At 44.6% G+C, this 23734-nt stretch overlaps 1 protein-coding gene across 7 annotated transcripts in view; it reads right to left on the bottom strand.

The window, feature by feature from the left end:
• The window catches only part of LOC146867066 (G2/M phase-specific E3 ubiquitin-protein ligase-like), a 501947-nt gene extending 486306 nt beyond the window's left edge, over positions 1-15641 (bottom strand). For all 7 annotated transcript variants that reach the window (XM_085603479.1, XM_085603481.1, XM_085603478.1 and 4 more), the window contains exon 1: positions 14704-15641. The gene's annotated coding sequence lies outside the window, so the exon portion shown is untranslated. The remainder of the gene's footprint in view (positions 1-14703) is intronic.
• Between the last annotated feature and the right edge of the window lie 8093 nt (positions 15642-23734).

The following is a 23734-nucleotide window of genomic DNA, read 5'->3' as shown; positions in this document are numbered from 1 at the left end:
TTTGCAGCCTCCTTCCACCCATATTTTAATGGACATTGTTTCCGCTACCTTTTTGAAGGGTTTCACAACCCATAATGGCATATCAGGGGCATAGGGTACGTGTCAAACTACTTTTTGTACTGGTGTTTCCCAAACCGCCACTACATGCTGTATGATAAATGGGTAGTATTCGGGCACTTCGGCCCCCATCATAAGGAGCTCAGGTAAGGTAGCCCTGCCATATGTGCCTGCCAACAGTTGGTTCTCCCAGTTATTTTGTGCATCCATCCAGTGCACTGCGTGCTGGAGCTATGTGGCCATATAATATAAACCCAGGCGTGGAACCTCCATTCCTTCCTCCTCCCATTTCTATTGTAGAGTATCGAGTTTTACTTGTTTCTTCTTGTTCGCCCGCAGCAGTTCTAATTGTGCAACATATTGATGTGGGATTCTGTACTGGGAGTTCTGAAGGGTATATAAGCACCGTGGTAATATGACCATTTTTATTAGTGCAATTCTACCAATCAGGGAAAGCGGAAGCTCCTTCCAAAATGTAATAGAGTTGCCAAAACCTTTCACTGTTCTCCCTATATTATTGTCTAGATAGGCAGTGTGTGTTTGTGTTAATTTGATCCCCAGATATCTAACTCATTCTGACACCCACCTCATCCCCACCTTGGGTAAAGCATTGTCCGGCTTGCCAGCCAATCTCCCCATAGGGAACAGTTTTGATTTCCCTGGGGTAAGACTAAGGCCAGACAGTGCTCCAAACTTCTCAAGTTCTATAAGGACTGGTACAGCTACGTCTGGCTGGTGTATGTATACCAGCGTATCGTCTGCGTACATTGAGGCCACATGGTTAGTGTCTCCCAATTGAATTCCCCAGCTTTTTCCTTAGTGGAACAGCCAGGGGTTCCACCATGACGGCAAATATAAGTGGGGAGAGGAGGCAGCCCTATCGGGTACCTTTCATTAGCACAAATCGTTCTAATACTTGGCCTCGTAGTCTCACTCTGGCTGTTGGGTTGGTGTATAGTATTTTTATCCATTGTGTAAATCCTTGCCCCAGCCCCAGTTTTTCGAGGATTGCCCATAAATATTCCCATTCAACAGAGTTGAATACCTGTTTGATGTCTAATAATGCCAATGCACAACTCTCATCCTTTATACTTGAGGCATGTTCTAATCTACTTAGGTTATGCGTAGTATTCCGCTTAGGAATAAACCCGGCTGGGTCAGGGATAAGTTGAGGCATATAGGGTGCCAGAATCCCGCTCCGAATCTTGGCATTTATGTTTAACAGGTATATCGCTCTATAGGAGTTGAGCAGTAGGGTTTTTTACTCTGGTTTAAGGATCATAGTCACCACCACCTCCTGCATAGTTTTTGATAATACTCTTTTAGTTAGGGTCTCATTAAATACTTCGCATAGGCAGTCGGATATTAGCGGGGCAAATGTCTGGTAGAACTCCGCCGGTAGCCCGTCGCTTCCAGGGCATTTCTCTGTTTTCAGTTTTTTAGTGGCTGTTAGTATTTCTTCTTTTGAGATCAGTGCCCTGAGGGCCTCCACATCTGCTCTCTCTAATGTGGACAGCTCTATATTATTCAGGAAGTCCTGCAGTGCCTGCTGGGGTATATGGAGATTATTTGTGCATATTGTCTTTAATTGTAATGCAAATTCTTTCAGGATCGCCCTCTGCGTGCAAACAGTGTCCCCGTTTTTATTTTGGAGTTGCAGTATAGGTGTGGTCTCTCTATCTGTTCTGATTAGTCTCGCAAGTAATGCCCCGGTTCAATCCTTTTCTGAATGTAGTCGCTGTCGGTATGCTGTGTATGTACATTTTTCTAATCTGGACCATTATTCAAGTAATTCCCCTCAAACCCGGATCCATTCATTCATGTGAGGTGGAGATGTGTGTAATATTTCCTCTAGCTTCTTCAGCCATTTTTCTTGTGTTTTTATATCTTTTTCTATTTTGTCTCACACCAAATGTGGTTCTCATACACCCCCCCAATGACCACCTTAATGGCGTCCCACTCCGTTGAGCTATTGGCTGTCGATCCCCAATTTTCCTCCAAGTAATGATTTAAGTCCTCTGATACCGCCGCTGTGAAGGGTGGATCCGTGAGTGCTTCAGCTCTGAGCCACCAGAACAGGATGGCAGGTCGGCCCTCTCCCCTATTCAATATTAGTAATAATGGCATGTGATTGGATAGGTATCGAAGTAGATAAGGCACTCCCTCCATTACCGCAGACAGCTCGGGTGAGAGGCAGCAGTGATCTATGCGACTAAATGTGTTAGCTGCTCGGGTATGACATGAGAATATTCTTTTAAGCAGGTTCATGGCTCTCCATTCGTCCCTTAGCATGCCCTGCATTATTGCTGTCAGTTTTGTTATCATACAGGGTTTTGTAGGGTTTTGTAGGGTTTTGTATTGCTCCTAGGAAGCTCTCTATCTAGTACTGCATAGACGACACAGTTGAAGTCCCCTGTGAGGATGATCTCCACACCCACATATGGTGTTGGCACTTTCATAATTAACAGAAAGAAATCGGGACAATCTGAGTTTGGGCATAGACATTTATAATACATAGTTCTCTTCCCTCCCATTTCTGTGTAAGAGAGCATATCTCCCTCAGGATCCAGAACATGGTGTAAGTGCTGGATGGGGATCCCAGGCGCCACGCATATGAGTGCTCCCAGTGGGAAACCTGAGTATGAGGTAGCATAGAGCTGTCCCCTCCATCTCTTGTGCAGACTATAGATTTTGCCCCCCATATATGGGGTATTGGCGCTTTATATCGTTTTGGGAATGCCTGTGCTCGGCGTCTTTTTTTCTAGGTCTGCAGTACCCCGGACATTCCAGCTAACTACTTTCAGAACTTGTGCAGCCATTTCCGTCTTTCTTCCACCTCCCTCCACCCCGTTCTCCTCCTGCATGCCCATTTCCTTCGGCCAGATTCTCCAGGTTATGGATTTTGAGATCGAATTTTAGACACGACAATGTGAACTTCCCGAAACCTGTTACAACATGAACAACTGAACTTTCCCTTACACCCTCCTCCCCCTGGGCATTCGCGTGACTTTTGCTTCCAGTGTTAAAACTAAAGTAAAATTCAACACATACCACCCGATTACCCCCTCCTGACCATTATTGGCTGTTGTAGTCCATAACATTGATTTGTGTGGGCAGGTCCCTTTACAGTAATCTAACATTAGTTCTTTGTCGGAGTGCCTGTATTTGCTTGGTGTGCTAGTGAACTGGTTTTCGCCGAGGTGCAAGATTACTCTCAAGCTCCCCAGATGAAGTCCAGTCTCTGTTAAGGGCAATGCTTCCCCTCGGCTGCCCAGCTCCATTGCAAGACTGTTTCTTATATATATTTGCCCTTAAGTCTCCCTCCGTGCATATTTAGACCTCACACCATTATATGTATATTTGCTAGTCACTTATCACTAGTCCCTTTTGCTCTCCTGCCTCTGTTCATTCATGTCCACTCCTCGGGTCTCCATAATCTGTCTCTATCTAGGTCCTGAGATACCACCTCTGATTCGGGTACAGTCTTGGTGTTCGAAGCTTGTAATGTCCCGTCAAGGAGAACTTTAATCCGCCCTGGGCCGCCAATTCTTTCCAACTGTTGTTGTCTTTTTGATCTTCTGTATTCGTTCTCCAGTCACTGGAAGTCTGGTGGATCCCATGGATGGGACAAGACACCTCCCTCCGGCTCCTCTGGTGTCCAACCAGTCACTCGCTTCGCTGGCAGAGAAAAAAAACAGAGTACGACCCTCATTTTCCACTAGTAGCTTTGCAGGAAACATGCGGCTGTATTTTAAATTCAGCTCTCTGAGTCTCAGTTTAACCATAATGAAGGTTTTTCTCTGCTCCTGCACTCTGTCTGGATATATGGAGATGGGATGTTCCTCATAGAGGATCTAACCTCTGTTATGGGTAGCTTGCAGGATGACGTCACAGTCCCTGCAATTAAAAAAAAATCTGGCGATGATGGCTCGGGGAGGCGCTCCCGGTCTAGGCAGGGGGACCAGCACCCTGTGTGCTCTTTCAACATTAAAAAACTTTGAAAGTCTCTTGGGGGATATTTCCTTGGTGATCTAGTCTTCTTAGAAAAATCTCCTGGAACCCCCCCCAAAATGACAGAGGGTAGAGTTAGCGTTATCCCTTGACCCATAATATGGTCTTAACCACTTTCTGCCAAAAGGACTTGATTAAGGGCCACCGCCAAAACATATGGGCCTGATTTGCACTGTCCTCTCCGCATTTCGGGCATTTCTTGATCTCACGACTCCCCATTTTCGATATTTTCTGTGGTGTCCAGTATGCCTTATGGACTGTGAAAAGATGGTTCTTTTTTAAAGGCGCAGAATTCACATGAGACCATAAAAGAGACATAGATACTTGATCTAATTTTTCAAGGTCTTCATCCGGCAAGTCCCTCTTCCAGATCTCTGTAAATGGGGCTTGCGTGTCTTCTCCACTTTGAACAGCCAATACCACTCCGCGACTTCTTTCCGCGTTGTTTGGTGTGTACAAATCTTTGACACCAAGTCCGCTTTCCCTTCTAGCTCCTTTCCTAGAGATTTTACCCAGCTTGACAACTGGTAATACTTGAAATTCAAGACCAAATGTTCGCAAATTGCAGAGAAGTGATGCCATGAGATTAGATTAAAGTCCACAATAAGTTGCCCCCATGTACGAATACCACAAGATCGAAGCGGAGCAAAGGCATCCTCTAAACAAGCCGGAGTGCCTGGAGTGTCCCAAATCGGTGCTGCATCACTATAATAGGACATTTTTAGGAGTCGTCTCACCTGAGACCAGAGCTTGACTGCGGCCACAAGAATCTTCAGTCTCACCCTCTTAAAAAATTTTGGATGGCCAAATTTTAAGAGGAAAATCCCTGCCTGGTGAGAGAAACTAACTGTAAGAGCCTTGAAAAGCAGAGAGAAAGTTGAGCTATTCATCAATAATTGCCGAAAGTTCTTTAAATGGAAGGCACAGTAATACAAGTATAAATCTGGAGTAGCGATACCTCCGTGAGCTTTCTTTCTTCTAAATTTCTTTAGGGATATTCTTGGTCTTCTATTTCCCCAAATAAAAATAGAAAAAGCCCCTTGTACCTTCTTAAACCAAATCTTTCGGAATTCTAACGGAATAGTATTGAACAGAAAAGTAAATTTAGGAAGAATTGACATTTTTAGGAGATTCGATTTACTCAAAAAAGAAAGTGGCAGAGCACCCCATGATTGCAACTTTAATTTAACTGTCTTTGTTACTTTTTCAAAGTTGACCTGAGCTATCTTGTCAATGTTGTGGACTATTTGAGCGCCTAGATATATGATTTCCCTCTTAGTGAGGTCACTCCTATAATGAATATTCCATTCCATCAAAACTTGTTCTGCCAACCTTGTCTCCACATCCTGGAGCGCCATTCGGGGTCCCAGAGGTCCGTTGGCTGTTGTGTGCAGTGTGCTTCGCCCTCTGCTTTCCTTATGCCCTAAGACGGCGCCGCCTGTTCTTGCCGGCTCTCTGTTGTCATCGCGCTAATCTCGGGTAGACGGCAATTCTGAAACTTCGATTTTTCACTGGGGGGGTTCGTCACAGTTTATTATCTGATTATGGCCGTATTTCGGAGCAGGATGTTGCAGGATAAATGCGATTGTTCGGGCCGGATGGAGCTCTGAGAAACATGTCTACATGGTCATCTTGCTAGGCCAAGCCCCTGTGTCATAGAAAGGAATGTTAGAATGGAGTGTCGTAGAGTGTCCTAGATTGGAATGACATAAACTGGAGAGTTGTGGAGTAGAGTGTCATAGAGTGTCTTAGAGTGCAGTGGCACAGAGTGGAGTAATGTGTCATAGAGTGTTGTAAAATAAAGTGCCATAGAGTGAAGTGGCATAGAGTGGAGTGGTCTAGAGTTAAGTAAAGGAGAGGTATAGATTGAAGGACAGTGTTGTAGCATGGAGTGGCGTGGAGTAGAATGAAGTGGTGTAGAGTGGAGTAGCGTAGAGTGGAGTAGAGTGTTGTAAAGTGAAATGGAATAAAGTGGTGTAGAGTGGATGACATAGAGTGGAGTAGAGGATCGAAGAGTGGAGTAGCATAGAGTGGAGTGGAGTAGGCTGTCAGAGTGGAGTGGCTTAGATTGTTGTAGAGTTGAGTGGCGTGGAGTAGAGTGGAGTGGCATAGAGTGAAGTCGAGTGGAGTGACATAGAGTGGATTAGAGTAGAGTAGAGTGGAGTGTTGTAGAGTGGAGTAGAGTGTTGTAAAGTGGAGTAGAGTGTTGTAAAGTGGAGTAGGGGGCTTGGATTGGAATAGAGTGTTATATAGTGGCATAGAAAAAGAGGTGTACAGCATTGCAGAGTAGTGTGGCATCACGTAGAGTGACGTGGAGTGGCTTAGAGTGGAGTAGCACAGAGTAAATTAGTGTCTCATAGAATGGAGTGGCATAGAGTGACATGGCGTAGAGTGGAGTGGTGTCAGTTGAAGTAGATTGTCATAGAGTGGAGTGGCAGAGATTGGAGTAGCATGGAGTAAAGTAGCGCAGAGCAAAATAGCGTGGAGTAGAGTGTCATAGAGTGGAGTGGCATAGAATTGAGTGGCGCAGAGTGAAGTGTTGTAGAGTGGAGTGGCATTCAGTGGAGTGTCGTAGAGTAGAATAGAGTGTCATAGAGTGCAGTAAAGTAGTGTGGAGTGGCATAAAGTTCAGTGAAGTGTCGTAGCGTGGAGTGACATAAGGTATAGCGTCATAGAGTGGTGTAGAATATTGTAGAGTGAAGTGGTGTAGAGTGTTATAAAGTGTTATAGAGTGGAGTGGAATAGAGTGGAGTGGGGTGTCATAGAGTTAAGTGTCATAGAGTGGAGTAGAGTTGAATGTCACAGATTGGACTGCCATAGAATGGAGTAGAGTGTGATAGAGTACAGTAGAGTGTCCTAGAGTAGAGTATTACAAAGTGTAGTGGCATAGCGTGCAGTGGCCTGAAGTAAGGATGCATGGAGTAAAGTAGCATGTAATAAAGTAGAGTGGAGTGGAGTTTCATAGTCTGCAGTGTCATAGAGTGGAGTGTTATAGAGCGGAGTGTCATAGGGTGTCATAGATTGGAGTAACGTAGACTCGAAAGTCGTAGAGTGGAGTGGAATAGAGTGTCATGCAGTATCATAGAGTGGAGTGTCAGAGTGGAGTGGCGTTGAGTGGGGAAAAGTATTGTAGAGTGTTATACAGTGGAGTGGCATAGAGTGGAGTGGCATAGATGTGAGTAAAGTGGCAAGGAGTGATGTAGATTGGAGTACAGTGGAGTGGCATGGAGTAGAGTGTTGTGGAGTGGAGTAGTGTAGTGTAGTGTGAAATGGTGGAGAGTGGAGTAGAGTGTCATAGAATGGAGTGTCTTAGAGTGAAATGGCGTAAGGTGGAGTGGAGTGGCATAGTGTGGAGTGTCATAGTGTGGAGTGACATAGATTGAAATAGAGTGTTGTAGAGTGGAGTGGTGTATAGTGGAGTAGTGTCATAGAATGGAGTGTCGCATATTGGAATAGAGTAGAATGTCGAAGAGTGGAGTGTCATAAAGTGTAGTGACATGAAGGAAAGTGGTGTGGAGTGGCATAGAGTAGAGTGGCATGAGCAGTACTAGTAAAGGGATCTCTTTCGTGCTAAGCCTAATATTTGGGGGCCTTACCTATGGGTGCTTTTTAATGCCATACTACAAGAGGTGGCACTCCCAGCAACCGGGGTTGGAGCTGAGATTTTTCCTGTGCATAAAAAAGGGTCCCCTCTGATACCCGCTAACTATAGGCCAATCAGCTTGATTGATGTAACTCAAAAAATCTTTGCACGAATCTTGTTGAGCCGCCTCCAGATATGGTTGGCACAGAACAAAGTGACAGGAAAAAAGAAGCAGTCCTCAAACACTTGTTCAATTTCAGAGCAAAGAAAGAAGGAATAACATGTTTGACCTACACTTTTTTCCTGGACAATGGAAAGTGCCTGTTCTTCACCTTCCATGAAGTAACCCACTTGAAATCTAGAAAGCACAATGGCCATGCACCTTTGAGTACTGTTGACTGTAGCAATGAACCTGATAGGCAATGTCAGCCATTACAATTTGGCTCTTTGAAGGATGAGAGTATGTACTGACCTATTTTTCGTTCCCTTGAAGTCAACCTTACAAAATGCTGTGAATTTGTGTGGTATCCTATAGTTTTTGGGAATGTCAGAAGTAGATGCATAAGAATCAGTATTTTGGAGTCTTTTAGACTACATTCTAGCGATTACTTTTCCATGCTGTGAGCGGGTGCTAGTTTTTATTTTCAGCAAAGGGTTTTTCCATGAAATAATTCTACGGCAGCATGGTTTTAGGCAAATGTGCTATTCTGCCTGAGTCTAATTTCCATATCTGTGCTGATGAGAGCTGCGGAGCACGTTGCCACAGTATGGAGTGTTGAGGTAGAAAGTACTACTAAAGTAAATTGAGGTCTTCAGAGCTGACCTTGGATACAAGTAGTGATTGTCATAACTCCTAGTGGGACCTCTACTAGTGTAACTGTCCCTGTTTGGCTACAAGTATAGCTACCTTGACTACTTTGAAGGTGTCTGCATGATTCAAGGTGAATCCTTGACATATCACGTTTCTGGAAGTGATGTTTTATTTGCATTGTGGTATCTGAGTACTAGGATGCTTTTAGTGGCATTTTCACTGCTGCAGAGCCCCACTTGCTCCTTGATGCCTTTCAACTCTTGTATGGATGCTCCTTGTTGTTTCATGGAGAGCAGCTTTATACTCTTTTCTCCCAGCAGGTTGAAGGACAGTTAACCTTGCAGTTTGTATACAGGGAACTGCATGGTAGATACCACCATTGGAGTCCCTCTCGTATCTCCTCAAAGTGCTTCAAATTAGTTTCAGATCACTCTCCAATTCAACTGTTTTTGTCCACTGATAAGTCCATCCACTTCAATAGTTTAAAAAGGAGGAGCAATGGGCATAATGCACAGAGCAATGGGTGTCTTGTTCAAGGGTCTTTAATCCATGGCAGACATTTGCATGGATGGTTAAACAGGGGTGTTTCAGGAGGGAGAGAGTAGGGGAGAGAGATGAGAGATTTGTGGAGTATGGGATCAGGCCAGGTCTGGCCCCACAGTTAACCTCTGGGACTAATGAGTAATCTGTGCAAATGCCCTGTGCTTTATGTTAGTTATTACTGTTGAAGAACTTGAGCCACACCACGGGTTACTCTTAATGGTTTAGGCAGTGATTTCCCAAGTGCTAAAATAACTCATATTATTGGGTTTGTGCTAATCTCACATTTCCAGGGTGCTGGTGAGAACATATTATCCATCCATGTACTTTCAATCAATCAAAGTAATCTTTATTTCGGTCATAGACCATAAAAGATAATCAATCCTAAAAACATAGATTGTTAAAATAGATATTTATAATTTATAAAAGGTGTGTTACAATAAAGATTACATTAGTTCATAAACAATTCTTTAAGACAATAAAAGAATAATGAGTTAAAATAATTGTAGAAACAGTGGTGACCAAAAATCAGTACCTATTTGGGTAGACCTAAGAATTGGATAAGAGAAGAGAACATCTCCTCCGCCACACAGCATGCCAGTAACGTGATACCGAGAAGACTATAGGTAATGATGCATCAGTCTTCAGGATTCTGTAGGCAGCCTTACAGTGTGTAGAACCCAGATTCCTACAAAGTTGAAGGAGCCAACGTTTTCTGATTGGTTTGTATGTAGGGCAAAAAAATAGGACATGTAGGTCAGTTGAACTTGTAGCTCCACAAGTTGGGCAATCAGAAGGATTATCTACCAACCACTTTCCTGAGAAGGCTCTCAAGGGCAGTGTACCATATCTGAATTGCATATAAAGCTTTCTAGAAACATTTGGCTCAATCAGATCTAGAACAGGCTCTATTTTAAACTCCTCCTTTATATTAAAAAAATCCATAGTCAGTGGGCCTAGCTTTTTATTGGTTAGCATCATATTTTTACTGTTTAACCGAAATGCATTAGCCAATTCAGCTCTAGAGAAATTTGGGGCGGTTATCTCGGGGTGATGCCATAGATTCCCAATCTAATAAGCTCTTTTTAATGTATGCTAGCCACGGTATATTGGCTAGACCAGAAAGGACCATTAGTGATTTTAGGTCGTTTTGGTAATTCACTAACTCCGGTGTTGCCCACAGCCTCCGCCAATACAATAGTGGCCTTAGTGCAATTTCTTCTTGAATGGATCTAACTCCCAAGTCCATTCTAAGTGGATTAAGTGGAGTGCTGGGTGGTAGGGTCAATAGAGACCTTAGAAACAAATTCTCAAACCTGCCGATGTCTCCAGTTGGGCAGTGCCCCCAAAGTTCAACCCCGTAGAAGGTTGCACCCCGTGCTTGCGCTTTGTAGATCTCGATGATGGGTGCTATGGGTTTGGAGGTAGATGCTCTTTGCATTTTGAGGATTCCACCGCAGGTCTGGGTGAGTCGTAATTTGGCTTTTGCTAACTGAGGGCCCCATTCCATCCTATCTGTGAGTGTGACTCCAAGATATTCGAACACTGTTACCCTATCCAATGTAGCACCATTAAGGGAAGGATTAGGGCTGCTTTTTTTAGGCGGATTACATACCATAAATTTTGTTTTCGAGGGATTAACCTCGAGCCCTCTAAGGGAACAGAATTCGGAAAAACTATCAAGGGCACGCTGAATCCCCATAGGGGATTTTGACACTAAAAGAGTGTCATCAGCAAACATTAGTGCCACCACCTGCTCGTTGTTAAGTTTAGGGGCGTCGATATCCTTGACTCCCCTCAGGTGGGCCACTAATGCGTTAGTGTAAAGGGAAAATAGGGTTGGGGCCAGCACACATCCCTGTCTGACTCCACGATTAACAGGGAACTTTGATGTCAAATTGCCCCTCTTACCACACCTTACTTGGGCAAAGTTGTCTTTATGGAGCCGTTTTATAATCCCAAGTAGACAGGCAGGCATCCCCATCTCAGCCAAAACCGCCCAAAGAGTCTGCTGAGGAACTAAGTCAAAAGCTGCTTTGAGATCGACGAAGATAAGGTAGAGACTGCCACCCTCTACCCTCACGGTTTTCCAATAAAGAAGTTGTAAGCGAAAAAGTTGGTCCACCGTGGATGTCTTCTCTCTAAATCCAGCCTGGTATGGGGTCAGTATTGATTTTTCATCCTTCCAGGATTGCACTCGATCTAGGATGATACGTGCAAAGAGCTTTTGACTAACATCAATTAAACTTATCGGGCGGTAATTGTTTGGCAAGAGTGGAGAGCCTTTCTTGAAAACCGGAACTATTTCAGCACCTGCCCAAGTGTTGGGAATAGGTGCGCCATGGAGTACAGCATTATAAAGGGAGCAAAGATAGGGGATCCAAACCTCAGGTTGGTGCTTATATAGGTCCCCGGGAATTTTATCCAAACCCGGCGCCTTTCCTACTGGGAGCCTATTTACAGCCTTTTCTACTTCCTTGAGGGTTATGGTGTCAATGGCTTCATCATTCGAGTTAGAGAGAGGTAAAGACTCAGTGGACGGAGCTGAGGGAGCGTATAAACTCTGATAGTGATCAGTCCATTGGCTCGTGCAATATTAGGGTCGTCGGCCACTAGACCCTCCTTTGTGTCTGATCGAATGATTGCCCAAAATTCCCTCATATCTTTTTTGATTAGAGCTCTTTTGATATCATCCCATTTATTATTTTCCCAATTCTGCTTGGCCACTTTTACAGCCTGCTTATATTCGATTCTCCTCATAACCACCTTTGTCCTATCACCAGATTTTAATGAAACCAGAAGAGCTAGTTTGGCCCTCCTACATTCAATATTAAACCAGGAAAGGACTTTCAGGGTTTTTTTTGACTTAGATACAATTGGGTTCAAAAGATCACCCAGTGTTGTAACTAAATCTGTATGAATTTGAAGTAGATACATTTCCCTGTTATCACTGTCCTGGTCAAGAGTATAACATATTTCTGTGAGGGCTTTATATGTGGCCGAATAAACAGAACTGATTTTACCCGGAGATTTAAGAATCAATGGCCACTTGAGCCGCCTTCTGTCACCAGAGAGGAATAGGGGTCTAAAGTTGTTCCCACTATTTTGTGTAGGACAATTCTCCATCAATAAGGTCAGGTCGAGGATCAAAGCATTGTGGTCGCTATCGTGGCGAGGGTGAATCACGAAATCCATAATCCTAGACCATGTTTTGACCTCTACCATAATATAATCAATGCATGAAGTCTGTCCAGGTCGATTAAAAGTGTGGTTCCCCTCTAGGTCCGATAGAGTACGCCCATTGCAGGCTCTCAATGAGTTAGCGAGTGTTAGGGAGTTTATTTGGAAGGCTAGAGGTGTCCAGGCCTTAATAGGTGGAATTTGGAGGGCCGGTATGGACCACTGTTCATCCTCCTCTCTGGTGATGGGATCAATGAGCCCCGGTAAGGGCTCAAACTGGCAATTGAAATCGCCGGCAACAATCAGGATGCCCTTGGCCACTACTGTTTGGATAAATTTATCCAGGATTTCTAATGTGGGTGATTCACTACCTGACTTGGTGGGACGGGAGTAAACGTTGATAAAGATAAGACTAGACCCGGAGGGGAATGTGAGTAGTATGCATTGCAAATCAATACTAGGGGTGGTAATTTTAGAGATTACACATCCCAAATGTGACCCTATAAAAATAGACAGCCCCCCAAATGATCTTCCCCTAAGACCTGTAAGGGCTAGATTATTAACTGTATGAAAGCCCTTTTTTGTGAATTCTTCTTTTGCCCAAGTCTCCTGCAGCAGACAGATGTCGTGCTGATTGATGAAATGGTTCCAGTCAGGGCAGAGAAGTTTATTTACAATGCCCGCGACATTCCAAGATAATATTTTTAGATGGTTGTTTGGATGGATATTCTTTCTTTCTGATTGCGGGGCAGAGGACGAGGGATAAGAAGAGTGCAAAGTCAACTCAATGGATGTAACATTAAGAGGATAGGGGTCATTGGGGGTAAGAATGTTTTGGGGAACGGTGTATAAAGGAGAGGGGATAGGACTAGTTGTAATGCCCAAATATACAGGATTTGTTTTTGCTGGAATAATTCCGGCCACCTGGGCACACATAGAGCCTGTGGTAAGGTTAATCAAGGTGTTGCCATCAGTAATCAAAGGGCACGACAAAACCCTTTTATCTGATATTAGATCGGTCGAATCATCCAGTCAGTCAACGTCCTCTAACGGAGCAAATCGATTGTACACAGGAATTCTAAAGGGTGGAATATTCAAGTTAAATCTCTGTGGGATATTTTGGGATAACCCAAGGTCTGTGGCAATAGAGCCAGTTCGGTGAGGAACGGGGACCCAAGATAGTTGAGGATAAAAGAATTCAAGGGGGGAGGCGTTAATTGAGGCTTGATAGCCTAAGGGTAATGTGGGTTGGACAAGTATTTTTTGGTTTATCTGCGGGTTTCTAAAATTAATAACCACACAATCCCCCCTCAGACTTTTTTCCATTGGTCCTATCCATGCAACCCTTCTCACCATCAGAATCTCGTTAGCCATCTCATATGGAAATTGTTTATGTCTTGCCAGCCAAAAAAGAACTTTATTTCGTAGGTCTAAGTGGTTTTCCTTTGTGCCTTCCTTAAGTTCAGGAACACCAGTCAATATAGTCACGTACGGAGATGCCGCTGGGGGAAGATTGATCAATGGCAAGTTTGTAGTAATAGTCTCGTTGTTGTTATCCGGAAGATTTTTACGAATCAAAGTAGGAGTAGCTATGATTTCACTACTGCTGGTATTCCGCACTAGAGGAATGGGATTATTTAGGCATGGGTCTTGTAAGTGAGAAACATGTGAAGAGGGCCTTCTGATACCAATATTTACAAGGGATTCCTCTGTCGGTATACAGACTTTGGTTACCTTAGCTTGCCCAGTTTTACGTTGAGCAAACACTAAATCTGATGATGGGGTCTGGGCTGTAAGCAGCCCATCATTTTGAGCGTTAGAAGTACTAGCCGTAGAATTTTGGGGAGGGTCAGTATGTGCTTTCGTAAACCTTTGGACTAATTTTAAGATTGGGGCTACCTCCTCTTTTATAATAGACCTACATTGGCCAACAATATCAATCACCACTGCATGTAACCAAGATGGATATGCTGTGTCCTGAGAAAGTGTTGGTGGTGGGGTAGTGACAGGTGTTTGAGTACTAGAATGTATAGTTCCCTTTAACGAACTCCCCTTGGTCTTCCTACTCTTTTTACCAACCCTTGTAGCTTTCCTTTTTCCCCTAGTTTTGGGGGGTATAGGGATAAAACCCTCAGTATCCATGGATGTTATTATGGGATCTTGGGTAGTGACAACCGATAGAGAACAGTTCTGACTAGTATATGGTTCGTTTGAATCTAGCTCAATTGGATGGACAGATGACCCCATAGATGGAAAATCGGGAGTTAAGGAAAGACGGCGTTCTGTCAATTCAATTTCTGAGGTGACCACACCAATAGCTTTCTGGAGCATTAAATCTATTGCAGTCGGGAGTTTACCCTCAAGTGCTCTTGGTTTAGTTTGTTGATGTTTGGTAACACATGCACGAACCCCTTGGACCCGTTTAGGGAGAGTAGGTTTAGGCATAATGCAACAGGTGGTAGATTACCCAATATAAACCCCAGAGTCACTAGATCGACACGATATCAGTTCTCAACAGTACCTTAGATCCTTCGTAGGGGTTATCTGGAGCCAGATGATGGGGATGTGGCCCAGCCCAGCCTCTTCCAGTCACTGACGGGCAAGGACGGGCCCGCCCTTGGCCCGGGCTTCGCCCGCGCGCGTCCCGCGCTGCATTGTCCCCTCGTCGGTTTTGAGGGCTCAGGGCGCCCTCTCAATGACGCCTGAGCTATGCGCGTGCCGGGGCTTCTGGGAAATGAAGTTCTTCCCGATGAAAGTAGGCCGTTTACCTCACGGCGATGCGCGGAGCAGAGCAGCCGTTCCCCTCACGGCGACGCCCTGGCAGGAGTCTGCCCAAACACCAAATCACACTGGCAAATCACACGAAGATAAGCGCGTCCCGTGCTGCGTTGTCCCCTCGTCGGTTTTGAGGGCTCAGGGCGCCCTCTCAATGACGCCTGAGCTATGCGCGTGCCGGGGCTTCTGGGAAATGAAGTTCTTCCCGATGAAAGTATGCCGTTTACCTCACGGCGATGCGTGGAGCAGAGCAGCCGTTCCCCTCACGGCGACGCCCTGGCAGGAGTCTGCCCAAAAACCAAATCACACTGGCAAATCACATGAAGATAAGCGCGTCCCGCGCTGCGTTGTCCCCTCGTCGGTTTTAAGGGCTCAGGTTGTCCTCTCAATGACGCCTGAGCTATGCGCGTGCCGGGGCTTCTGGGAAATGAAGTTCTTCCCGATTAAAGTATGCCGTTTACCTCACGGCGATGCGCGGAGCAGAGCAGCCGTTCCCCTCACGGCGATGCCCTTGCAGGAGTCTGCCCAAACACCAAATCACACTGGGAAATCACACGAAGATAAGCGCGTCCCGCGCTGCGTTGTCCCCTCGTCGGTTTTGAGGGCTCAGGGCGCCCTCTCAATGACGCCTGAGCTATGCGCGTGCCGGGGCTTCTGGGAAATGAAGTTCTTCCCGATGAAAGTATGCCGTTTACCTCACGGCGATGCGCGGAGCAGAGCAGCCGTTCCTCTCACGGCGACGCCCTGGCAGGAGTCTGCCCAAACACACTTTCACTCTTCAATCCTCACTCTCCTTCCATCAAGAGGATCAGAGTACAGTCAGTATATAGTGGGGTGGTGGACATGTTATCTAGAGGAATGCAGATTGATAGCCACCTGCAGAGTGAGTAATTTATGTATACTCTTTCTAGAGAATAGTACAAAACAAGCACAACAGACCAAAGAGGTATTGAACAACACCACTCCATAATGAAAGCTAGTGCACAAGAACCACACAAAGAAGAATTACTATGTTCCAGGGGCTGGAACCTTTTATGTCCATTATTTATTGCACTTTTGTGTGTTTGCAAGGGGCATAGCTTCAAGGGGGTGTTGGTGTGTGACACCCCCCCTTATAAATTCTTGACTTGGTAGTTTGGTCAGGTGACCTTGAGTCAGGTCTGCTATCTCTGTGTTGGTTTTTCTCACTATGTTCAAAGAATGAAAGACAAAAACGGCGACCTTTGATATAAATGGGAAAGAGAAACAAAGAAACCTATCAGGCTGAATTTCAAAACGTGGAACCAGCAACAAACAAACAAACAAAATACTTTACTTGGGTTTTGTATCAAAACCATACAAGTCTGAGTTACAGTGTAACAGGAGGATCCCATCCACGAATATCATTGATCAATAGTTACCATTCATTATAAAAATACATTCAGAAAAAGACATTAAAAAAAAATGTCCAAAAACTATATAAAAAACTGGAATGATCACACTTTCAGGTCTACATCATACGTAAAATTAGTCGCAGCTAGATCTAAGCCTAACTGCAACCTTTAAAGAGCTAAGAATGTGCCATAAAGTGGACCCTGAAAGCATGGCTAAAAAGGTGAAAAAGGGCACACTTGCGTAAAATTTGCTTGTTTTATAACAGGGATTAACAAAGTTTTTCCTCTGTACCTCATAATAACTACAGAACATTAAAAATGAGTCATATCCTGCAGGGGATTTGCCATCACACCCACATGGCAACAGAATCTCACCTTTTCTACTCCTCCGTGGGTTGGCGAGGAGAAGATGGAATAAATCAAAACAAAATCTTGTTAATAAAAAATGATCATATGTTTTGAGAAGCCCTAGGAGATACGGTTCTGTTGTGGGTACGGTTTTAAGAATGATATATTTACGTACACTGAGCTTCATTAACTCACGCTCTTCCCTATTCACCAGCCGCTGTTTAAAGAAAGTCTCCTTGGCCCAGAAAAGATCTTTTCTTTTGTTTGAATCCGGATTACAATAGAGATCCGCCCTACCAAGAGTCCTACATTCATCCCAGATATATTTTAGCCAAGGAATGTAGTGGGCATGGACCAGAGCCATACAATCCCTTAGGATCTCTCTATTTAGGGTGGTCCCCTTGTTCAACCAGACTTTGAGCTAATGAGAATGGGGGCGAAATTACAGCATTTCAGTCAGGTGAGGCATACCCAGTTCCTCATGTGGGGGTTCCCCGTGGAACACATAAGAGACGTCTCATGAAACCGTTTTCAACTCTTTGTAGCTCCTCAAGTGAGGTATAGCCCCAAATTTTGCTATCATAAGATACCTGAGTTAAACATGTTGCCCTATGGATCTCCAAAAGTGCACCTATGGGTTTATTGCCTAACCGTGAGGTAAAATAAAAAATTGCTGCATTACTCCTTAAAAAATCTCCTTTCTTTTTACCTCTCAATGGGCCCCAGTTAAGTTTGGCATCCAACATAACCACCAGGTACGAGAAGGCGCTAGTCTTAGGGTCTGGGCTAGCCCAACCCTGAAATTAAAGTCTTTTTTGCTTGGCCCCACCTGCATCACATATGACTTGGAGTTGGTGACCAACATGTCACAGTCCTCCATATACTCTACAAAGGAGTTAAGTAAAATTTGCAAACCCCTCGCGATCTGGGCCATGAGGACTGCGTTGTCTGTGTATAGTAATACGGGCAAACCCCGCCATCCCAAGTATGGGAAATCTGCCTGTGAGTCAACTAAAACTTTCTCCAAGCTCTCAATGTATAAATTAAATAAAAAGCGGGCCAAAATGCATCCCTGTTCGACCCCTCTCTCGATTGGAAATTGACGAGTAACCTTACATTCTCTCGTGTACCGTACCTCCGCTTTGGTGTCCCTCTGAAGCTCTTGTAAAAATAAGACAATGACTTTATCTACGCCCATGAACAATAGGGTCTCCCATAACTTATTTCTATTTACACGATCGAAAGCAGAGGCCAAGTCCATGAAGGCCAAGTATATCATGCCTGATCAAGCAATGGAAAATTTACTGACAATCATGTATAAATTCAAACACTGGTCGACTGTCGACCTCCCTGGACAAAAACCATATTGGATATCAGTTAAAATGTTGTTAGCGTCCGCCCAGCTAGATAACCTATGCAACAGGATGCGTCCCACCACTTTAACAGAAGAGTCGAGCAGCAATATGGGCCTCTACCAGAGGGTGCTGTCCCTATTTCCCTTTTTGAAAACTTGGACGTAGGTAGATATGAACAATTTACTAGGTGGAACATTCCTGATTGCTGCATTTATGATGATAGTAAGGACGGGTACACACAATTGCTGGTTAAATATTAAAAGGTGCGGGGGATACCATCGAGCCTAGTGCCTTATTCCTAGATAAGCATGCACTACCTTTGCTGACTTCCTCTGCTGTGATAACAAGGACCGACTTTCCTCCACCACTGGAGATGCAGGATTCTGATGGGCTTCTAAACATTTCCTGAAAATGATTCACCCATTCCTCTTCCGTGATGTGTGCATCAAGAGCCTGTGCATGTTCTCCCGACAAAAAAGGGCTGCAAAACTGGGTGCTATTTTTCATGGTACAGGCCTTGGTGAGCTTATTCTATGCCTCATCCTTAAGCTCGGCCTTAAGCCTTGCTAGTTCAGCTTTATATATCCCTTTACACTCTTTTACCAGGGCACGGTCCCCGGGTCTAGTCCCCAGGGCCCCCTCAAATTCTTAGCCGCACGGAAACAGCTGTGGTCACACCATCTTATGTCTCGATTTTCGAGTTCAAGGATGGTGCCTTCAGCAGATCTCCAGTGAAGAGCGAGATGGCTGAGAAAGCTTCTAACACCACCCCCACCTCTTCCCCCCCACCCCATGGTACTGATATCAACTTCCCTCTGGGATTTAATCATGAGAGACTTATAGAAGGAGTCAAGGGTTATCTGACCCCACCCTAACCTTCTACCTTGATCTATTGCCCTTAATGACCCCCTAAAAGCTAACAGTCGAAATACACAGTGGATTATGATCACTAAAAATACTATCATCAATGATAAAATAAACAAATTGATAAAAGGGGATTGAAACAAAGATAAAATCTATGAATGTTGCACTACCCCTTCCTGTAAACGTCGGGTTAAGGGGGTTTCTTCCATTGACCATCCTACTCATGGACATAGTTAGATTAAACTCGTTCACTAAAGCGTTGAGCACATCTCCCTTCAAGGTATGTTTAACATGCATGCCCAAGTACGTGGGCATCCTGTTTCGGTTAAAATTCCTACTGTTGGGTCCCCACACAAATGGATATTGAAGTCTCCTGCAATCATTAGATAACCATTGTGAGTAGCCTTCGAGGTCACTTTCCTTAATAAATCCCATTCTAGAAATGTTACAGACATCTGACAGAATAGACAAGGCATTAAAAACGTTCAACAGCAACAAGCTGGTAGACCCCTGAGAAAAGGATAAAGCCTGCAAACAAAGATTGTCAGTAGCTAACACTCTCAAACGACAAGTTACATCCAGAGATACATAAATTACCAGCCCACTCTTTGATCTCCCCTCGTGTGAAGGAGTCGCTGGAATACTAAATAACTTAAAACCCTCGAGGAAAAAGTTATTAGTGTTAGAAAACATCTCCGGCAGGCAAATCACATGAAGACCTTTTATGTACGGGATCCACCTGGGGTCTGCAAACTTGCTTGCTAATCCAGCTATATTACATGAGATAAATTTCCAAGCCTTGCAATCCCCATGAACAGTAGGTAGAGGGCCTGATACCGGGTGATGCATGGGTTCTGTAAATGAAAGTCAGTCACAGGAGTCCATGGAGTCGAAAGGTGTAAAAAAGTTATGAAGGAGTAAATCAAAAGGTAACTTCTGCTGATTCAGCACAGGTCTACCAGGAGTAGCAGGAAACCTCCAAAAACTCACCCTATTGGACCTCAATGTACTGCTGAGAGATTTATAGAAGAACCCCAGCGGTAAAGCCACAATAGCGGAGCCAACCCCTCCTAAGTTGATCTGTGAGGCTTCATGTAAAAATCTCTCCACCAAGTGGGAACTGTTAAAATGAACAATTATGTTGTCTCTGCTCAAGGCTTTTATGGAACTCCCAACCCAAGAGACTCTGCGCACCATATTTATAAATTTCTCCAGCCTTAGGCCAAGAGATGTAGAGATGTGTTACAATTCAGCCAATGCAGAATCTTGATTTGGAGGGAGGTGTATAGTAGGTAACTTCTGCCTCCATCTCTCTCCTGTGCAATCTGCTATGATAGCCTCTAAAGCAACCTCCCAACTTCTCGGTGGCTCCCCCTCTGGTGGTCTGGCTGGCCGAGGACCAGCTGTAGGGCACTGTGGTTTCGATGCAACTGCTCCTTCAGTTTGTCTGCTTCCTGGGACTTTAAATCCACCCCAGGCCAGGGAGGGAGGTTGGCACTACTTTGCACCAATGTTGAAGATAACCTATACCCACTTGGGCCACTTGGGCCTTGCTCACATGTAGTACCACTTGCTTGCCAGGTTCTGGTTGAAATCCCCCCAACAGTGTTTCGAGGATCTAAATGGCCAACTGGCCTGTGGTTGTGAAGCTACATCATCTCTTGCTCCATGGTGGCTAGATGTTGCCGGATCTGATCTAGTCTTCGGTCAATATTTGTCATGAAGAAGCCCATCCATCCTTTCATCATGGCCTCAGTATCTTCTTTGGACAACAGTTGCAGTTTGCTAATGCATAGTCCTGTCTCCTCTGCCCTTGAGCACTTAGGTTTGGCCCCAGTCGATGAGGCTTTCCTTTTTACGCCAACCCCTGCCCTTGTCCTCACTCCCCCTGGTTGGACTGTGCTCCCCAGGACCTTTGTTGAAAGAGGTGGAACAACGAGCTCATGCCCGGTGATGCTGGCTGTTCCTACATTTAGTTATAAGCCCTATCTGACCTTACTGGTGACCCTGGAGTTGAAGAGGGAACTTGATTGGGCTGGATATCCTGGGAGAACTGTAAACAACTACCCCCAGGTATGCAAGGAGAACTAGAGACGGGATGGGGTACTGGGGAACGTGAAAGCCGGCGGGCTATGAGCTCGATTTCCTTAGTTATGATCCCAGCTGCCCTTGATAAGAATGCATCTATCGTTGTTATTGGTGGACCTGGAGGTGCTGCCATTGGACCCTTACATTTCCCCATAGTTCCCCAAACAGATTAGTTAACAGGCAGCGCAAAAGAAGAGGTCTATTACTGTGGCCACGGTCACACTAGACAGCCAAATAAAACCTAACACCCCTGGCGGGAGTTCGGACGGTATAAAGATACAAGAAGACACTTCCTACCTTCCTGTATCAATTGGTCTTGTTGAACGTCCACGATACTCTCCTAACAATGCCTTCCTTTAGAGTCCTCAAAGGTACCCCAAGCTCACTGTAATGGGTCCGAGAACCAAGAGGGGTGGCCCAGCCAGGCCTCCTATGGGCTCTGAAGGGTGCAGACAGGCCCACCCTTGGCCCGGGGCATGACCATGCGCGTGCCGCGCTGCGGAGACTGGACCGGCTTAAATGCTCCACCTGGTGCTGTCCCAGTGAGGAAACTGACTCCTGCCGCTAGGCGATGTGGGTGCTGGAGTCCTCGGGTACGCGGTAAAGTGCTGTGTGCCTTTGATGCCAAACAAATGAGCAAGGGCTCCCACGCTGTCGGAACCCAGAGCCGCTTAAATGCTCCATCTGGCTCTGTCTCAGTGATGAAAGCGGCTCCTGCCGCTAGGCGATGTGGGCACTGGAGTCCTCGGGTGCGCAGTACAGTGCTGTGTGCCTTTGATGCCAAACAAATGAGCAAGGGCTCCCGCGCTTCAGGAGCTCAGACCAGCCTAAATGTGCCGCCTAGCACTGTCCCAGCGATAAAAGCGGCTCCTGCCGCTAGGCGATGTGGGCGCTAGAGTCCTCGGGTACGCAGTAAAGTGCTGTGTGCCTTTCTTTGATACCAAACAAATTAGCAATGTGGAATCATATTACCTGGAATGACTACTAGTTTCCTAGGTTTTCAAACTGTGTGATCTAGGTATATAGTTTATTTCACAGAGCTTCATGTTTCTATATAGTGCTGCTGAGTGGCATTTTTGCTGCACAAGCACCTCTAATATTTGATTTAGTAACCTGTAATGTTGCTCCATCCATAGCAATAATCTAGGCCAAGTTTGGATGTACATGACTACTGACTTGCCCCTTAGATCACTAATGGCATTGTCGTTGGGGGTGAGCCATGAGCACTTCTAGATACTATCACTTTTAACAAATGTCTGTCTATTCAGTGATATATTCTGATGTACTAAGGTGAAACACTTCCACATACTAAGCAAATATACTTTTTTGAATTTTGAAGCGATTGTATCATACTTTTTCATAATGTTTGTGGCACGATATACATGCCAAACATTTTCTTTGCCGGGCTGGTGCTTAGACTCTTAGAGCCAAACCAGACACATGACTCAGCTCTGGTTTGGCCCTCCCTATTAATTTGCCTATACTTTCTCTTCTGTTTGTGACTCAGGATTAGTACATGGGGCCATCAATCACATGATGATGATTTGTAGGTCCTAGGTCTAGAAACGTGAAACCCTGCCCACATGTAACTCTACCATCAAGACTTCTTGTAGCTGACCTGAAACCAAGTGCATGCAGTAAAAATAGATTTAAAATTAGTGATACCAGGACAGGAACACCAGGCTCTTGTGTTGTAGGTAACCATAGTCATGGGTTCCCGGGCAAAATTACCAGACCCAGGTGGGATGGACAGGGAGGTAGCTTCAGATGGAATGCTTGGGGTTGGTTTGGGAGTTATGTCTGAGATCCCTGAGTTGGGTCTGCTGTGTCTGTATCAGTTTCTCCCATTGGTTTAATTTACTAATACGTTTTAATGATTTCTTTTTTTAGATTGGGATCTTTTTCATATATCCGCACCCATAGAAGTACTCTTAAAATGGGTTCAAATTGACTAGTTTTTGGAGTTCACAAACATTAGCAGTAGTACGGTAGGAAAGGTGAGCTAGTCTCAAGTTTCCAGGCATACCACTAGCAATCTTACATCTAAAAGGTGATGGGACCAATGCTAGAAAATAATCTAACTAGTGGGAATTTCTCGGGCAGCATTTCAACCCATCATTATTCACCTGTTGTGACACTGTAGCTAAAAGCCCACCTAATGCAGTGCTGTACTTACTATGTTCCTCATGGAAATAGCCCATCCCATACCTTGGTCACCTCACCCCTAGACATTGCAGGCTACAGCTTTTTAAGTTGAAAAATTGTAGATTCACACTACCTGAATCTCACTGATTAAGCTATGCTCATCGCTCCTCTCCCTATCCATAGAACAGAGGATGGTGGATGTGAACAACTGGAGAGAATGCCAACTTATATGAAAGTTAAGGGATCTTGCTTTACCCTCACTGGTGCTCAAAATGGAGGTGCAGCAGGAGATGTAGCACCCCCAGAGGCCATTGAGTTATTTCAGCTGGATTATGGCCAATGTCATTTAACAAGATTTCCCTTTAAGGGTTGATGCTTGCCATATTGATCACAAAAATATCATTAAACAAAAATATTCTTCCTAAAACTTCCTGCACATAAATTACAAAAATATCAACATTCTAAATATTGATAGCTAAATGTCACCTACAAAATTTTAGATAAAACATGTATTAACTTCTAAAAATACAATGAACCAGTACAAAGTTATCGATAGCATAAACTAAATAAAAAAAATCCATAAAACATGTTTAGAAAAAATATA

This window comes from Triturus cristatus, chromosome 1_2 (genome assembly GCF_964204655.1).
Source record: "Triturus cristatus chromosome 1_2, aTriCri1.1, whole genome shotgun sequence".
NCBI lineage: Eukaryota > Metazoa > Chordata > Amphibia > Caudata > Salamandridae > Triturus > Triturus cristatus.
The sequence above is the reverse complement of the archived record's forward strand: the minus strand, read 5'-3'. Positions and strand labels throughout refer to the sequence as shown.